Genomic DNA, 20,547 nt, shown 5'->3' on the forward strand with positions numbered 1-20,547 from the left:
AAAAAACCCAGTTTGCCTGGCTTAGGCTCCAAGATAGTACCTGAGATTAAAATTTTAACCATGACATTATTTGTCATGCCAATAGATCATCCAGCTCTGATAATTGGTTGAGATAGGGAGGGCACTAGGTTAGGCTTGATATAGATATTGCATGCAATCTTTATTAATGAGGCAGAAACTGTTTTGTGGCTCTGATAGTCACAGATTCACCTGGACAGTTTTCACATTACTATTTGACTTCAGTATACTGTTCCCACAAATAGTATGGTAATCAGTCTATCACCTTTACTGATACATACATGTAGAAATTACTTCATAATGTACAAGGAGCCAGCACATCATGAAGGAGGTGGAAGGCTCCTTTAAAAAGACTAACCCAGGGATATTTGCATTATACGGGTAGTTTGGCCTGGTTTAGCTTACAAGCACAGGAAGTTTTCCCTGTTTAGGGGGATAGACCAAAAGTGATTGAAGCTCCAGTTTCCTTGGGTTTGGTGGTCAAATCAAGAAGTAGTGGTAAAGGTGTAGAAGGAACTTTCCAAGTTCTCTACGGGTATGTCCAGATGAAGGCACACATGTGGTATGCAGAGCCGCAGGCTCAACTACAGCACTGCACATCAAATGCTCCACTCATGCAGACATTCCCTATGCTGCTAATATGCAATTTTGGGGTGGGGGGTTTGTAAAAACCCCTCCCTGATGTAAACTCCACCCCCCCCCATGCAGTGGCGTATATGGTGGCAGCATGCACCAGCTGAAACCGGAGTCTAGCCAGGTGCTGGCCCCAGCTTCCCCTACCCCACCTGGGGATTGTGCTACATGAGAGAGTGTGCATACATAGGGATTCCCTGGGGACAAGTGGCGGTGGTACATATTGTGCTATTTGTCCCCAGGGAAATGCACATCCACACTTATGCGGATGTGCTATATATGCACCGAGAACCATCACCCCATCTCACTACATCAAAGACCTATCACCTTATTCAAGCTACTCTCAGGACTTTTTTCCCTCCAAAGGCCTTCTGAATGCTGGTCTGCACAAGGCAAGTTCTCTCTATGTCCCAATATTTTTTTTCAGAAGAGACAAGAGAAAGTAGGAGCTGGGAGAGAGGAGAGGGGTATACTTTTATTTAGGAACAGATTAAAATCTTTGTTTAAAAACCCTAATTATAGTTATGTGGCTTGATAGAGGTGGAAGACAATACAGGACCCTGCACATGGTAACTACATAGGTACATAGTTGTTACATGTTAACGTAACGTAAGATATACAGTTAGCAGTGTAGCCTCCATTAGCCTAGAAAAGAGCGATTAGAAAATTTCAGTGCCACACGAGAAAAAAAATGTTAAAGGACCCTGTGCATGATAACCACATTGGTACAGAGTGGTAAGTTATACGATGTTCTTATGCAATGTTTTTAGTGCACTGTGGCCACATCTACACAAGACATTACTCTGCAGTTCCAATAATATACTGTGCAGTGGCTCATAGCTACTGTGCAGTAGTATCAGAAAAAAAAACTGTGCGGGGACACTACTGCATAATAATGCGGTTTACTGCACAGTCATTTAGTACTTGGTTATGCAAGTACTAAATGACTGCACAGTAACAACTTCACAGTCTGCCATTCATATAGACACAGCCTGTTTGTATTTTCTGAGGTGGGAAATATTCAATAGTGTTAGCAGTGTTTACCAGTATGTAGTATGGGGGAAGGGTGTTCAGTTCATCCCCCAACTCTTGCTTCTGGCAGGTGGCCCCAACCAGCTTTCTTCATATAGATGGTGGCTAGTAAGGGGCATGACATAATGCACATTTCCCTAGAGGGAGCTACATTTTGAAATCCTTCAAAAGATAATCAATATAGTCTGCATAATTTTTCATCATAACAATCCTTTTCATAGAATCATAGAGAAGTAGGGCTGGAAGGGACCTCTAGACATCATCTATTCCAACCCCCTGCCTGAGGGAGGACCATCCCTATCCAAACCATCCCATACAAACCACAATCTAAACTCTACATAAGACTGCTCTTGACCTTAATACAACACAGATCTAACACCCTAACCTGCTACAGGTAAAGCAGGAGAATCACAGGAGCCAATGTCCTGATTCTATGAAACATTAACATATACTCGAGAGGTGCCAGGCAGAGGGTCATGTCCCTTGCTACAGAGGAAGGCAACCCCCACCCACCAGTCCATACCAACGTATGTGGTGAAATCCTTTCCTGACTCCATATACAGTGATTGGTTTAACCCTAAGCGGATAGGCAAGGCCTCTAGCCAGAAACCTCTGGCTTTGGTTCCATCAGGAGAATTAGCACTCCCCAATCAAAGTCTCCAGCCTTCGCTGTAGCCAACACCCAATGCCTCTGAAGGAGGCTTAAAAACACCCTGACACATAACAGAAAGTATGGGGGAGGAGGAAGGGCAACCAGCAAATCCCAAAAGCATGGGAAATACCCATAGTAGAACATAGGCATAGCGACTCCTAGATCATCCCTGACAAGTGGCTGGCCAACCTCTTCTTGAACACCTCCAGTGATAGAAAGTCCATAGCTTCCCTAAGCATTCTGTTCCACTGCCTCACTAGTCTAGTAGTGAAGACATTTTTTTCTGGATATCCAATCTAAACTTTGCTGTAACTTCAAACTATTGGTCCATGCCCTCCTGTCTGAAAAAAGACAGAAGAGGTGCTTTTGTCTGCTATCGTGGCCCCTCTTAAGCAGCTTTTTTGCAAGCTAAACATGCCCAGCTCTTTCAGCCTCTTCTCATGAAATTTGCTTTCCAAGTCCTTTGTCTTCTTTGTTGCCCAATTCTGAAACCTCTAATTTCTCCATGTCCTTTTGTTAAAGCCATAAACCACATTCACTTTTTGTGCACCTGCATGACATTACAGACTCATATTGAGTCTAGGGTCTGCTAAGACTTCCAAGTCCTTTTCCATAGTGCTTCCATCAAGCCAGATGCTACTCATTTTATATTTGTGTTTTTGATTATTCCTCCCAAGGTGTAGCACCTTACATTGGTCCACACTGAACTTCATCCTGTTAGCTCTACCATTTCAGAAGGACACAATCCTTCTGAATTGCATTTGCATCTTCCAGTGTGTTCGCCATTCTTCCCAGTTTCATGTTATCTGCAACCTTGCTCAATAAGCCTTCTAAGCCAGCATCCAAAATCATTAATAAACACATTGAGCAGCACTGGAACCAGGACAGAGCCCTGTGGGACTCCACTAGAAACCTTCTGCCATAGACCCATTAATAATTACCCATTGCTTGCAGATATTGACCCACGTATCTATCCACTTTATAGTAGTCTTATCTCACCCACATTTCTCCAAGTTGTTTATGAAAAGGTCTTGCAGGACTATGTCAAAAGCTTTGCTGAAGTCCAGATACACTATAACCACACCATTCCCTTCATCCACCTAAGTAGCTACTTTTCCAAAGAAGAAGATCAAGTTTATTTGATTCATAGATGTTAGAGTCAGAAGGGACCTCAATAGATCATCGAGTCTGACCCCCTGCATAGGCAGGAAAGAGGGCTGGGTCTAGATGACCCCAGCTAGATGCCTATCCAACCTCCTCTTGAAGATCCCCAGGGTAGGGGAGAGCACCACATCCCTTGGGAGTCCGTTCCAGATGTTGGCCACTGTAACTGTGAAGAAGATCTTCCTAATGTCCAGTCTAAATCTGCTGTCTGCTAGCTTGTGGCCATTATTTCTTGTAACCCCCGGGGGCGCCTTGGTGAATAAATACTCACCAATTCCCTTCTGTGCCCCCGTGATGAACTTAAAAGGAACTTCCCTGACCAGGAATCAAATCCAGGCTGTGGCAGTGAGAGCGCTGAATCCTAACCACTAGACCACCAGGGAGGTGATATGGTTTGTTTTTTATAAATCCAGGTTGGCTGTTTGTGATCAGCCTTTCCTCTTCCAGATACTTACAAATGGCTTTCCCTAGGATATGCTCCCGTAACTTTCCAGGCTGTAGCTCCCCAGGTCCTCCTTTTTGCCTTTTTTTATAGAGGAGCACTATGTTGACCCTTTCCCAGTCCTCTGGTACCAGGCCTGTCTCCCACAGCTTCATAAATATCATTGCCAAGGGCTCTGAGATCTCTTTTACCAGTTCCTTCACTATCCTGGGATGAAGTTCATCTGGCCCTGCTGACTTGAATTCATTCAAATCTATCCATTAGTCTATTAGTTTACATTTAACAGCCAGTGTGGAAGATTAATTTCAGTATATGCATAACATGAACATGTGTGCTTTGATTAAAGAGAGAGAAAAGAATTCTACAATGAGGTGAACAAACCATGTAGTTAATTAAAACAAAATAGCTTAATGCTAAGTTTCAATGTAATTCATTCATACATCAAAAATTCAATATTCCAGGGCGGTCAATCACTGAAACTTACCTCCTCTTACATATATGCAGTGCTTTTAACTTTATGGATCAGAGTAAAATCCCATTATCCTTGTCTTTAGATACTACCTATATCAATTAAGGGTGTGTCAGAAAAGGGATATTTCAGACCTGCATATCAAAAGCCTCTTCCCCAAGATATGGCTTCCTTTCTTTAGAGAATATATTTCCTCTTGTCTCTCATGAATACCCAGCCCAGTGCTTTGTAGAAACATTCTGCCATTTCATAAATCCAATCTTTACCCCACTATTTGAATGACGGTTTATTGATGAGTGATTTCATGAGATTAGTAGCTGAGACCAATTTTATTTCAATAAATTAAGCATCAAATCTCATTCATAATTCTTTCTTCCTTTTTCAGGAAGGCAGGAGGCCAACAGTGAATGGACAAAGTAGCTGGTATCACAAACTACTTTCTTGCTTCATTAGATGACTTTTCAGCCAAGCACAAAGTACTCCATGTGAGAAGGATCCTTCAGGTACTTATTTCTTAGGCACCAAATCAAGACAGTACCCGCTCCTAAAAACATATATTCTAAATGTCATCTATAGATTAATTATGTATGCTAGCAAATCTAGGATTATCTGATCATAGGAAAGTATGAAATCAGATTGGTCAGGCATGACTTGTTCTCTGTAAATCCATGCTGGTTGCTCCTGATCCCTTTGTTCACTACTAGGTGATTCACAATGGATTCCTTGAGGACCTACTGTATGTTCTTTCCAGGTATAGAGGTAGGCTGACTAGTCTGTAGTTCCCTCCAGCCATACTTATTAGCCATGTGTAATTGATTTCAAAACATCAAAAGTCTACAATATTGCTTGTTAATATCACTAACACCTTAACTCCACAAAAAAGAAAACAAAGATATTTAAATGATATGATAGAAGTATGGAAACTACAAAGTTTACAGGTTTGTTCAGTGATACTGTAATGCCAAGATAATTGAACCTCCACCCCACCCCCACATTTTGCTTTCAGTATTGTTTTACTCTAGACACTGTAAAGATTTATGTTGGGTGAGATCGCACAGAGTTGGTTACAGCATAAACTCCTGCTAATAGACATTTATAAGACAAATGATGGAGCACTGCAAGCTAATGCCCTTGTCCTTAATACACTGAACTATAGAAACTGTTCTGTTTAAAAAAAACTCAAGCTCATTTTAAAAATAATTTATATTTTCTTCTTTAGTGCAGTCATTGCTAATTCATGCTTTGTGAGGCAGTAGATGAAGATTTTTTCCCCCTAACAATTAGTCCCTGCAAAACTCCACATTACCTTTGGAAAATCTGTACAGAATTGGTGAACAAACTGGAGCATATAAAGTATTCCTCTATCTTACCATTATATTTATTTTTCCACTATCAGAAATGAATATTAAGTATCTTTTAAATTCGTTTACATTGAGTACATACTAGACTATATTTTACTCTTCTTTAAGCCCTGCCTTGCTCAGTTAAGCAGAGAGAAACTCAGGAAATTCTTTCCCAGTAACTCAGCAGTACCATATTTCTTGCATAAAACACACCCTGAACTATAATATACCTGTTGTTTTTGAAAGGCAGAACTGGGGGGGGGGGGGGGGTGAAATCCATAGCTTTGACTTTAGGCCAAATCCGAATTGAATAGGGCCTGCTTTGCACACCCCTAGCAGATATGAAATTTATCTTAAGAAAGGTTAAGGTGACTTCAATCACTGTGATATTTGCTGGGATGGAAATACAGCAGGGAATGCTGGGAAATACACAGTGAATCTAAGAAATTTTGGGAGAGTTTTGGGGGAAACTTCCTGGTGGAGAAGCCAACTAGACACCTTGCTCTTCTTGGCCCGCTGCTCACAAACAGGGAAGAGTTGTTGGGGAATGTAGAAATGAAGGGCAACCTAGGCAGCAATGACCATGAGAGGATTGAGTCCAGGATCCTGAGGAAAGGAAGGAAAGAGAGCAGCAGAATACAGACCCTAGACTTCAGAAAAGCAGACTTCCACTCACTCAGGGAACTCATGGACAAGATCCTTTGGCAGGCCAGTCTAAGGGGGGGAGGGAATCCAGGGGAGCTGTTTGTACTTTAAGACAAATGATCCAATTGTACTGAGGGTGCAGGAAAAATAGCAAGTATGGCAGAAGACCAGCTTGGCTTAGCAGGGAACTCTTCAGTGAGCTAAAACACAAAAAGCAAACTTGCAAATAGTGGGGAGAAGTATAAGACTATAGCCTGGGCATGCAGGGATTAAATCAGTAAAGCCAAAATGCAATTGGAGGTACAGCTAGCAAGGGATGTGAAGGGCAACAAGAAGCATTTTGACAAGTATGTCAGGAACAAAAGGAAGATCAGGGAAAGTGTGGGTCCCTTGCTGAATGAGGGAGGCAACCTAGTGACTGAGGATAAAGAAGAGCTTGAAGTACTCAATACCTCTTTCACCTTTGTCTTTACAGGCAAGTTTAGCTCATGGACTACTAGACCTGACAGTACAATTCGGGGTGGAATTGAGTACATGACAGTGAAAAAAGAGTAAGTTAGGACTATTTAGAAAAGCTGGATGTATGCAAGTCCATGGGGCCAGACAGGATACACTTGAGGGTCCTAGGGGAGTTGGCCAATGTGATTACAGAGCCACTGGCTATTGTTTTTGAAAATTTGTGGCAATTATATGATGTCCTAGATAACTGGAAATGTGCAAATATAGTGCCCATCTTTAAGGAAGGGAAGAAGGAGGAGCTGGGGAATTACAGATTGGGCAGCCTCACCTCAGTCACTGAAAAAAATCATGGAACAGATCTTCAAGGAATCTATTTCTAAGCACTTGGAGGAGAAGAAGGTGATTAGGATCAGTCAGCATGGATTCACTAACAGTCAGCCTGACCAAGCTGATTGTCTTTTGTGATGAGATGACTGGCTTTGTGGATGTGGGGAGAGCAATGGATGTGATACCTTGATACCTTCCTGCTACAAAGCAAGGCTTTTGATAGTGTCTCCCATAACATTCTTGCAAGCAAGTCAAGGAAATATGGGTTGGATGAATGGACTGTAAGGTGGATAGAAAACTGGCTGGATCATCTGGGTCAAAGGGTAGTAATCAATAGCTCAGTGTCTAGTTGGCAGTTGATATCAAGTGGAGTACCCCAGGGGTTGGTCCTGGGGCCAGTTTTCACTGTCTTCATAAACAATCTGGAAGATGAGATGGAGTGCACCCTCAGCACATTTGTGCATGACACCAAGCTGTGAGGAGTAGTAGATATGCTGAATGGTAGGGTTCAGAGAGACCTAGACAAATTGGAAGACTGGGCCAAAAGAAATCTCATAAGGTTCAATAAAGACAAGTTCTAAGTCCTGCACTTAAGGTAAAAACAATCCCATGCACTAGTATGAGCTGGCTAAGCAACAGCTCTGCAGAAAAGGACCTGGGAGTTACAGTGGACAATAAGATAACTATGAGTCAACAATGTGCCCTTTGTCCAAAGAAAACTAACAGCATATTAGGCTGCATTAGCAGGAGTGTTGCCATCAGGTTGAAATAAGTGATTTCCCTAATCTGCAGTACTGTGTTCCATTTTGGCCCCCCAGTACAGAAAGGATGTGGACAAGCATCTAGAGGGTAAAGAAAATGGTTAGAGGTGTGGGCAACATTACTTCTGAGGAGAGGCTGAGGGAACTTGGCTTACTGAATCTGGAGAAGGGAAGACAGGGGGGATTTAATAACAGCCTTCAACTATCTGAAGGGTGGTTACAAAGAGGGTGGAACTCAATTGTTTTCAGTGGTGGCAGATAACAAGACAAGAAGCAGTGGTCTCAAGCTAAAGCAAGGGAAAGTTAGGTTAGAGTCTAGGGAAACATTTATCACTATGAGGGTAGTGTAGCACTGGAACAGGTCACCCACAGAGATTGCAGAGACTCCATCCTTGGTGGTTTTTAAGACCCAGTTAGACATAGCCTTTTGCTGGGATGATCTAATTGGGGATGGTCCTACTTTAAGCAGGAAATTGGTCTAGATGACCTCCTCAAGTCCCTTCCTACCCTAATTTTCTATGATTACTAGAATATCAAGACTTACAAAAGAGAGACTATTGCTTACACCCGTGGAGTGAAGTACAATGGGCCATTGACTCCCTCAGCTGCCTGAATAGTAATGTTGCTGTACTGTGGAGCAGGAATCAAAGCAGGATGTTTCTATCCCAGGCAGAATATTCCCCACTTAATACACACAATTCAGTTATGGGAAGCTAATTTGGAGGCATGGAGGAGGGGGGCGGGGGCAGAAGTATGTATTTGTATCCAAGAAAATATAGCAATTTAATGTATGGAGCTCTTTAACCTTCTATTTAAAATGCTCAGATTCAGCAGCCATATTTTAGAAAAATTATCCCCCAAATTCTTCCCTATATACTTTACAAGCTTTGTTTTCTTTTTGCTTACTGTTCTAGGAAAAATGAATTTTATATGAACAAGCTTCAAACAGTCAAAACTAAGATCAATACCCCTCAAACAAAATACAGTAGAACATAAAGGCAATACAGGGAGTAGAGACTGTCAAGTTTACCGAGGTAAAAAGTATTTAGAAAACAGAAATGGCAGCTAGCTAAACTAGTTTTTCTACTCACTGAACGTCAACGATATTAGAAGAGAAGAAAACATGTAACTATTTGTCTCATTAAGAGTCTTGTCAACCTGCTGAATGGAGTGTTTAAAAACTGGTTTAAGTAAGACCAAGATATTTTGTTCCCGTAACTTGTTTATGAAATAAAAATGGAGAGATGAAAAAAATCAATAACTACCTCCTAAACCAAGGTATCGTTATAGAAAAACCAGATATGGACAGATGGCTAGTGTTATATCTCAGGAGATATTAGCAGATTGAGCTAACCAAAAGATTAATATTTTTCTTCCACTACATCTCTTATGCTAAAAACAGATGTCGCCTTGGAGAAGAAACAACTGTGCTAGGCTACGTAACAGACATGTCACTGATTGTCCTGCAGGGTTGGACTCCTACCACTCCCGGGGCTTCAGAGGGCCAGTTCTGTGGGACAAGTGCAAACAAAGGAACCTCAGGCTCCCTCATTTGGAAGGTGCTCCCTTGGGGCACACATGCTGAAAATTATGCATGCAACAATAGGTGGTAATATACGTATTGCCCCAACTCGGGTGCACCTCAGAAATGGGAGATCCCCAGGTTCTCCTGTTTGCAGATGTGCACCCTGAGTCAGGGCATGGCAGTGCTATATGTGCACATATCCAGTGCCTGCCTCTGTAAATGGGAGAACCAAGGGAGGCACTCCCAGGGCCCCAGAAGCCCAATCTTGCATGTCCCTGAAAGGGAATTCCTAAGGTGTACAAGACTGGGTCCCTGAAGCCCTGGAAACACTTGTCTGGTGTAGCTGAAGCTCCAGGCTGCCTGTGGCTTCCTGCTATAAAGCAAACAGATATCTGGTGCAAAAAAAAGCACAATTTTTTACCACTTGTTGCCACGGCCAGAACTTTGGGCATTTGTGTGTGACAAGGAACATGGATATCTGTTTGCTTAGGTTCTGCTCAACTGTAAAAATGTTTATGGCAGCACAAAGATAATGTCTGTTTGCAGTCTTATTTTCATCTTAAAAAAATACTCTGCTCTTTGGAGTATGCAGCGTATGTAGACAGGACAGGAAAAGTGTTTTCTTTTCATGGCCAACTTACATAGAGACAATATAAATATCTTACTACCTTATGTAGCACTATTATGATATTTTCACTTTAACTGTACATCCTCACTCTGTTTTAAGTTCTTGTGTGCCTAGGATGTGTGAGTTTAATAAATTCTCAATAAAATATATTTGTGGACAGCTCTATCAATTTCTCCTCCAAGAACTATAGAATATTGAACAAACACTTCTCTAGCGTGTTTGTGCCTGAAATGAAATGTCTCCTATCGGACCAAATTTTGTAAATGATTGTTTCAGTTACCTCTTCACATTGCAGAAAACAATACTAATTAACATCAGGGAACTGTTGGGACCTCATTTTTTCTCTAAATATGCAAAAACTGTATGTGTTCTTAATCTGATTGTTTATGCTTTAGAAACTGCCAGAAACGAATATGCACCATTAAGAAAAGAAACAGCTGTTTAACATTTTCTCTTGATGTACGTAAGTTATCCATGTTTCCCCACCATACATGAGTGCTGAGTATGCAAGCCTTGTACACTAGCTCTTTGGTCTTGATGGTAAGTGGTGAGGTCAGCAAATAAGTGGTAGTTCTGTTGAAGTGTTCTCCCACTTATGATTGGGTGTTTCTGTCCTTTATCATTTTTCTCTGAAAGAGTTTTCTGAGAATTTAGTTTCACCTGTATAGTTTCCCAAGAAGGAATTTGGTTCATTTGATGAAGTATATAATATTTTGTAATAGACATGTGTAGAATATATGGATCCTGATAGTTTTGTTGTTATGTGCATTGATTGTGGTAATGGTGGGCATATGGTGGCAGGTTCGTGATGATTGTTTTTTGGTAGAGTCTTGTGTTGCCTGGTATTTATTGATCAGTGGAGAGTTTGCTTCTTATGATGGGTTTGATGAGGTGAGGAGGGGGCAGTGGGATTGAAAGCCAGAAGTGAGGAAGTTCAGAGAATTTTTCTCAAGATGTGATCTTATTCAAGTATAAGTTGTAAACAGTTAATGATTTGTCTTTTAAATTCAACTATGAGGTGGTATGTGATAACCAGAGGCGTGCAGTTCATGGGGTGTTCATTTTTATATTGTAGCATGTTCTGATCAAGATGAGATCTGTTTCTCTCCTGGAGTGGACTTAGTGAGTAAAGGTAGGTTTTAGACTGGTAAATTGGGTGTTGTGAGTATTTTCCTCAGAGCACATGAAGTGATATTTGAGGAATTTCTCTGCGCTCTCTGTCCCTTATGATGTGTTTCTCCAATATTTAATCAGCCTGAAGATCTCTTCACCTGTGAGATCCTCCTGAGGTTGAGACAAATTAGACTAGATTAAGCCATTAAGATCATTAAGCAATGGAGAACACTGCTGAAACCCTCAAAGAGCCCGCTTGTGAAGATTGTGCTACAGTCAAGTGCAATTCCTTCTGGACTCGGCAGGAGACAACCATAGAATCATAGAAAAATAGAGCTGGAAGGGACCTCAGGAGGACATTTAGTCCACACTCCTGCTCAATACAGAGTCAGTCCTGTCTAGATGATTCCAGACACCTGTGTGGGTGTGTCTATATGTGCATTAAAGAGCTTTTTTCTAATGCACATTAAATTTAGTACCTCTGGGCACTTTTACACATGCTCTGTGGGTGGTACTTTAATTAGAGCAGTTCCAAGAGCCGCTCTAATTAAAGTGCCACTGCATCTCCTGTATGAGCATTTCCATGCTTAAAAATATCAGCAGGGGGCACTTGAACTAAAACTCATTTGACAAACTTTAGTTCAAGCACCATCACCACCATTTTTAGTGCAGGAATTCTTATATATGAGGTGCAGGAGGCTGGTGGAGCGCAACAATTGCCATGCTTCAGCAGACTTGATTAATCAAATCTCTGATGCACTGGAATTCCAGTGCTTCAGAGCACCTTCAGTGCTAATGTATAGGCACTCTCCAGTGTGAGGTACTAAAGAAATGCGCATTAGGCTGCCTTAATGTACAGTAACGAATGTGCATGGTTTTTACGTAATGCTTAATATGCAATAGTCTATTTTACTGCTCATTAGTGTAATGACATGGTTTTTATGTAACACTTTAATGCACCACAAAATAGGCTATTGCATATTAAAGTGCACCTGTAGACAAACCCTGTTTAACCTGTTCTTAAAAACTACCAAGGATATACATTCCACAACCTCCATAGATCATCTGTTTTAATCGTTAGCCACCTTCACAGTAGGAAATATCTTCCTAATATCCAAACTATTTTATTCTTGCTGCAATTTAAAACTTTTGCTTCATGTTCTGTCTTCTGCAGATACAGAATATCACCAGCCCCTGTATACCCACCTTCTATGTGTTTGAATTCCAATTCCCCCTTCATTCTCTTTTCCTCCAGACAAAATAATCCATGTTCTACCAACCCTTCCTTGTAAGTCATATTTTCTAGCTCTCTAATCATTTTTTGCTGCTTTCTTCTGGATTCTTTCTAATCTGTCCAGATCTTTTTGGCGTGTAGTTCTCAAAACTGAGATCATTATCTGCTATGGAACAATCACTTCTCCTGACTTGCAGGCAACACTCCTGTTAAAGGTACCAGGGAGAGATCAGGACAAAGTGCAAAGCACTCTTCAAATTTCCTCAGAGCAGACCCAAATGACAGGACCCAGAGGCAGTAGGACCCAGGGGAATCTTTGGTGGGCTCCTGCAGCAGCAGAGCCCACCTGACTCCACCCCCCCCCAGATGGAAGCCTCAGCAGGGGCTTCTGGCCTGGGACCATGTGGCTGCCCCAGAGCTGGAACCTCAGGGAAGGGGGTGGGGAAGGGCAGTGAAGGAGCTAGTGTGGAGCACAGGGAAAAGCGGCCCCTCACCCGCCCCGTGGCTGGAGCTCCCTGCTGCAGCTGCTCCCAGCCCATGTGGGGCTGTCCTGAACAGACACAGGCAGCCCCATGTGGGCTGCAAATAGCTACAGTCAAGAACACCAGCCATGGGGCAGGTGGGGGGCCACCTTTCCCCCGCTCAGCATCAGCTTGTGATGCACCCCCGCTGCCAGCCTGGGCTCCACACGGTTCCGGGCTCACCTGTCAGGGCTGCACCACAACGGCAGCAGCTGCAGTCCTCCCATTTGCCGTGCTGGGTACCGTTTGCTGGGTACTGCCTGCATGGAACTCATGGCACGGTAGGCTGTGCTGAGGATGCCACCACTGCCTTTGGGCTGCCCAGCGTGGGAGCTCCAGGCAGGCAGCAGCAACAAATGCTGCCCAGTGCAGCAAGCGGGGGTGCTGCACCTGCTGCTGCTGCAGCACAGCCCCAACAGGTGAGCCCAGAGCTGGCATGGGGCCCAGGTTGGCAGCAGCTGCACGTTACAATCTGGTGCTGAGCGGGGAAAAAGCGGCCCAGCGCCTGCCCTGTAACCGGTGCCCCACACTGCAGCCACTCACAGCCCATGTGGGGCTGCCTGTGCCTGCTCAGAACTGCCCCACGTGGGCTGCGAGCAGCTGCAGCAGGGAGCGCTGGCCACGGGGCAGGCAAGGGGCGGCTTTTCCCTGCATGCTGCACCAGCTCCTTCCCTGCCGGCGAGCATCTTTTTATTAAAGATAAATTAACCAAAATATTTAAGATGCTTGAGAGTGCAGGAACTTTGAAAGTGATCATTTTTATAATAACATCTAGTTATAGTTTGTCACAACTTCTAGGTATGTTTGGGTTTGGGTTTTCAATCACATAAAAATTATTATAGTAGTTTGTATTTATCGTACGTTATGCTCTGAGGCATCAAGAAACATAACACCTGTCCCCATGAAGTCATTAGGAAACCTCCTATTGACTTCACTCAGGGCAGAATTTCATGTTGGGGCAGTACTCAACAGCCATTAATCTCCAAGAACTGTAATTGTTGAATGATGATTGCATCTGTGAAGGGAAAGTTGTGATGTTGAGAAAATGATGAGATACTATTGTAAACAGCTTACAGATATTTTAAATTCTGTTTAGATGTAAGATGTTTTTGTTTAACATTACTATAAATGTTTGTAGATCTGGAACAAAGTGCAAAGCTTATTGTACATATTAGCCTACAATTACCGAGAATACTCTGTAACTTCACAGCAATATTACATAAATTTGAGTTTTGGGAACAAACACAGAAAGAAGTGTTCTGGGAACAAACACATACTAACTGTGCCTAAAGTTCTTATTTCTGTATGTTTGGCAAATGAAAGTATTGAAAGGCTGGCTGTCCTAGCTTCCATACATTTGAATGTACAATATAAATGTTTATAATGACTAAACACTGTTTTATAATGCCCTTAATCACTGAGGAAAGAATGTGAAGTGTGAAGCCATTCCATTTAGTTGAAATGTTTAGATACATTACCTAAGGAAAAGTACAAAAGGTTTATCTACTATAACACATTTAAGCAGATGAATAAAGAACATTAGCTATTTTAATTAAAGGCAGCTTTCAAGTTAAAATATAAGCAACTTCAGTTATATCTCCAGCCTAGTTTTGTTAAAAAACACAACTATTTTAAAAATATGAACTATTCAAAACTCATTGGAATTCATTATTAACACTGGAAAGAACCAGCAAAACACTAATCAAGAGCAATATGGTTTCAGTGGACAATCAAAATAGCTTATTTCAGCTCATTTGCTTACATTACGTACTGTACCACATTTGTTTCTTATTAGAGTGGTATTGATTTTTCTATCACACAGCGATGTTTCAATTACTTAATATGCTACACAGAGCAACCCTATAACAATAGTTGTAGGCAATTAAGCAGTCAATGTGAAAAAAGGTATATTGCTGACAGGGTGTCTTTTTATCTCATTATTTATAAAGTCCATATATTTTAGGTTTCACAGACCTTGAAGCAAGTTACAGCAGAATTATTGATCCTTATTTAAGAATTCCAACCCCAACAAAGTTACAGGCTGATTTTATCCTATTATCAGTTAGTCAAAGGTCTTTTAATCAGCCATTAATTCACTAATCCTCTATAGAGGTAATTTATAGTGTTGGTTAGAAGGTCATACATTGTTAGGCAACATTGCTATGACACGCTAGCCTTTGTCTCCTAAGAAATATTTATGTTAGCTGTTTGCAACTTGCCCAACTTTAAAAAAGAAAATTGTACATTTTGAAAGCTTATCATTTCAATGAAATGCTCAAAAGGCAGTCAGAATTCATTAGTAACATTTCCATACTCTCAGAAAGCTTATCAGACTGTAAATCTAAATGTTTTGTAAGTATACATTCACATTACATATCTATTTAAGAAGTATATTTTGGAGTTAGAACATAAACTGGGCATTATATCAGCACCCTATTCCACGATGAGTTTGTCTTCCACTTTTGAGTAATCACACTGGGCTGGGTATTTTGATTTCTAAATCATTGAGCTCAGGGTTGCAGCACTCCAAAGATTGAAGAGCAAAGGGGATAGCTATCAGGAAACTAAGAGTCAAAGTCACAGACTTAATTTCTGTGTAATCTGCAAGTTGATGGAGAGTCTAATCCTTAGGAGAATGAGTGAGACAGTTAATCCTCTACTGTGTCACATTAAGGCTGGATACAAGAATATACAGTGTACCCAAGATCAGGTACCTCATTTCATTGAAGACAAAGGCTAGAAATCAATGTTGCCAAAGGAAGCAGATCAGCTGTGCCAGATCACATCCCAGTACAGGTGATCTGCTTAATTTGGCGAAACACATATTGCCCATTGTCTCCTGGAGCTTGAGGGGTCCAGTCCTGTACACCCCAGGAATTCCTGCACATCACTGAGCGCTCAAGCCCCAGGATCACCTGCCTACCTTTGTCCTCTTACAGAAGTTACAGTCAGGGATTATGTTGTTCATTTTTCGCCATGCATATCTTGAGTGCTATAGTCCTCTATCAGTTCAAAGTGAAAAGAGATTTTATATATTGACAGCATGTCCAATTCTTTGCCTTCTGATCCAAATCACATAAAATTAATATAATCCCCCCCACAATGTATAGATTTTTATTATATGGCCTTCCACAAAAGGTCCTTTCAAAATCTCCTTTTCTTCAATAGGCACACATATGAAATGCTGGCTGAAAAAATATATACAGATAAATTAATTATTTTAGAAATAATGATTTACGTCTTTGAAGACAATCTCAGCATGCAATTACACATTACAATTAGACCATGTTAAGAGATTCTCAGAAGACCTGATTATGTGTATGGTAAAGGGTTAATGACATTCTCCTATCAAGTATACCTAAGCTTTACAAAGGAATGATCAGCTGCATTATACCTCAGCCCCTGACTGTGAACAGACCTTTGAATTTGCACTGCATGCACAGTTTCATGTCTGAGAACAGAACCCTAATCAACTGGAGATGTAATAGGTTGGTCTCATCTATCAAAGCCTGCATGCAGACTTAAGAGCGATGGTCTTTTGTAAAAGATCTTGAAGTGCTACGCATACTAGGGCATAAAGATTAGACACAGGTATATAGCTAAAGCAGCCTGAGTTCAACAACATGAAAACAAGATAAATGTAGCTGGTAGCTGCAGCTTCAGAACACAGAATAGTATTCATCATGAACCAAGTTCAAGGCCAATGCAGATGTATGAAGAATCAGAGGGTCTACCCCCAGGAAGTTCCCAGGAGTCTTTATATCCAGAAGTAGCAGAAAGTCATTATCAGGCATTCCAAGTGAAGCTGGCACATCATATGATTAACATTTGCTCTGAAATGTGTGGCAACTTATTTTAATGACAGTAGCTAATCCCTGGGCACAAGTTGAGACACATTTATTAGCAAGATAATAGTTTAGATGAAATATTATTGCTAATGTTTTGATTGTGATGAGAGCTGTCCTCCACTGCTGAAAGTAAGTGGTCAAAGAATACACATGTGGCTGAGGGTGAGATTACACATTAGTGTTAGGAGGTGCTAATTGTAATGTTAGTCAGTGTTAAGGTTAACATGTGCTAGTGATCACTCACATGTTAAAGATTAATACCCTTTCTAACATGCACTGTTCAGCTAGAGGGCTGGTTCTCTAGGTGCAGTATACACCAGGGGGAACACCTCCCCCATGCCACTTGGATTGCCTCCTGCCACCCCCAATCAGCCCCTCCACTCCAAGATCACCACTCTGGTGCCCTAACAAGCCCAGGACTGGTAGCAGCAGGAAGGGAGGTTCCAGATCCAGGCCCCACCAGGCCCCACAACTGCCCAGCTGCTCTTTGCTTTGCCCTCTCTTTAGTTACATGACCTTGTGAGGGCCCTTTCTTTGTACCTCTCTTTAGGTGCAGGGCCTGGTGAGGGCTGGATCAGGCATGTGGGGGTGGCACAGTCTACAGGGAGTACAGGAGCAAGCAGAAAAGGAGAATCTGGTGCCTCCATCACTTTTTGGTTGATCAGGGTGTCACCCACCCCCCTGCAACATGTTGAACCAGGGGGGCACAGCCCTAGGGCCCCCTGCCAGCTGGGGCTGCTCCAATCCAACTCAACATGCTATGGTCCCAGGTGCATATTCAAATGGTGTGCCCAGGAGCAATATAATCTGAAGCAGTAACCTCCGTAGTTTATTGCTTCACATTACTTGCACATGTAGACACACCCAAAGTGGAAATATTGGGAGGGGAAAGTCCAGCATGGGAATCCATAGCTGTCTCCTCATCTGTTTGAAACTAAAACATGGACAACACTCAAGAGGCTACCTACCTGCTTGGCCTGGCTTCAATATGTCACAAACTGTAATTTCTGTAGTGGAAGATTCCATTACTTGGCGGTTTATTTGAAATGCCTGGTCTTCTTAGATACAAAAGCCATCCAATGGTTATGGAACCTGGATTTTAAAGTCTGACTAATGGAAATAAGAGGGAGAAAAGACTTTAACAATCCCTTTCTAATAAACTGTAAATTCCTCTTGTATAACCTTGACACCCCTTACCAAGTGATATATTACGAGACATTAATTTATCATTAATCCGTTATTTAATTGAAAAAAATATAATGTACAGTACTGTTGGCTACAAATGTCCAACTTGGGATCCTTAAAATTCTAGTTTATTAGGCAGATTGAAACACTGTAATGAGTTAAATCATAAACCTTAGGGCTGGTCCTTACACACACACACACACACACACACATGCACACACACAGTATCAAGCTACAAGACTCAGGTATACCTATCCCACAGGCACTGGAGTCTGCTGTTGAGGCTTCTTTCAGCATGGTGTTATCTTCCAGAAGGGGATCGCCGGCTGGTCCTTCTGGCTGGACAGGTCAGGTGCTGGTCAAGTTGTAGATCAAGAGGGCGCCACTGAGGGTCACTTTTCACTGCTTTTTATCTGTCCTTGGCAGACATTGGTGACTCCCCAGTTTTCAGGTTTGCCCAATCCAGGGGTCATTGACCCTCGTGGAACTTCCCTGCTCGGTGGCTACTGGATGGCATCTGTCAGCCCCAGGGGTCGTCCGCATGTATGTGCAGGTTTGGGAGTCCGTTGATGAATTTTGAATAGGGCTCTGGGAGCAGTTGATTTGGAGATATTCAGTCCAAAAGTTGGTCCCCGGCATTGATTAACTCAGGCCAGGGCTTCTAGCCCTTGATCAGTGATGTTTAGAGATTTCCCGGTTGTTACATTGTCTTCTATTGAGTTCTTCCGTTGGTTGATCGGCAGTTTCCTTAGGTGTTAATTGCTGTCTGCTGCTACAGTGTTACACATTCAATCACTGATTCACTCACTCTTTCAGGGGCCAGCCTGATACAGGGAAGCGGCAGTTTGACTTCTGCCCTTGTTAACATTGTTACTAAACACATTTATAGTTGAAAGTTGAAAGGTGAGGAGAATAAAATACAAGCTACAAATGTAATGCCATGGCACACAAATAGATAAAAATACCAAAATACAAGGGGAGATACAAAATGCACACACACAAATTTTAAAACACAATTCCTTATCTTGAAGTGGAAGAAAGAAAAGGTAGAAGAGGAAAAACATATCCAAGGAGGGGAGAGCAACTGCAGGCAAGAGGAAAAGAGAGGAAAAGGGGGCTTTCTGCTACAGTACATTGCCAATGAAGTAACAAGCAGTAGCTGATCATTCTTTAAATATGGTAACTATTGACAATATTCCTGCTATAACTTCAAGATTCGCCAAAAGTAGTACAGTATTTATAAAAGATCCTAAGTGAGTTCAGGTTAATATTGATTTTCAGAAGTGATTTAGGGCCAGATCCAGTACAGGTCTACCAAAAAAAAGGCACAGTAGCATTTAGCTTTCAGGCACCTAGCCCACAAAATATAATCAGATTCCTGGGTTAAACTTCTAGGTTTCATATACAATGCACAAGGTGAGAACTGAAGCACTTCAGAATAGTATCCAAAACAGCACACAGCACACTGGGCAGGGGGCTGTTTAAAGTCAGCATATTCAGTGTGTATGTGCCTAGAACCAGCCAATTAGGACATGCTGAGAGTCCAAAATTCTGCTTTTGGCTGAGGTTTAGGTACCTCCATCAACCTGAGATCTATGATCTGGAATTGGCGAGAGCTAGCTGTCTGACACAGCAAAAAAAGTGAATCTGTGCTAACACATCTTCCTTGGCATCTATCCTAAAGCAATAATCAATCTCTGATCTTTCAGTATTTTTTGTCCCATGATGTTTATCTGAATTTTGCAGCCATGGCACAAAATCTCCATAACCACAGCATATCTCAGGGAAGGTGATTGCTGCTGAATAACACTAAAAGTGATGCAGCATGATGCAACTCATCTTTTCAGTAACCAATTTTTGCATTCATAGTACATAAACTAGAGTTTTTGCTGACAAGTTTGCGCAATAATGTGATACTTGTGTTAGGTCAATATTGTTTCTGTTACCTCTCAGCTCTGTGTTCTTGGGGAACCCTGGCACAGTATGCAGTCTATCTGACTCACAAAGAACTCTCCCCCTCCACAACTCTGCCTGAACAAGAACTGATTAGAGGAAGGACTTACAAAAGACAAAGAAGATGCAGTGGAAGACACACCTAAAGCCCCCCAGACAAGGGTGATAAGAGTGAAGCAACTCCCCTGGTCTCATTTGCATCCGAGATGGAACCAGATGACAACTCATTTAAATGGGAGATGGAACAGGCATGCACCTTCATTAACATTCAGGATGGAGAACAGAGATTCCAAGGCAAGGACTGCACTGAATTCTGGGATCAGAAAACTTTCTCTCTGAACCTCACCTACTCTTTCTTCCCCTTGACCTCCCCATTTGCTCTGCAGCAACACTTCTTTTACCTAAGCCAAAGGTCCCTGCAAAGCCCAAAACCACAGTGGGGTCTGCTCATCAAGGCGGTTACTACTAGGACCATTGTGACAAGAGATTGTGACATGCTGAGTTTTGAGGCACATGAGGGTATCAGCTGAAAGTGCTGATCGGACCCAGCCTGCTCAGACGTACTCTGTTAGCGTGTGTATATGTGTGTCCAGCT

This window comes from Alligator sinensis, unplaced genomic scaffold (genome assembly GCF_000455745.1).
Source record: "Alligator sinensis unplaced genomic scaffold, ASM45574v1 scaffold431_1, whole genome shotgun sequence".
Taxonomy (NCBI): Eukaryota; Metazoa; Chordata; order Crocodylia; family Alligatoridae; genus Alligator; species Alligator sinensis.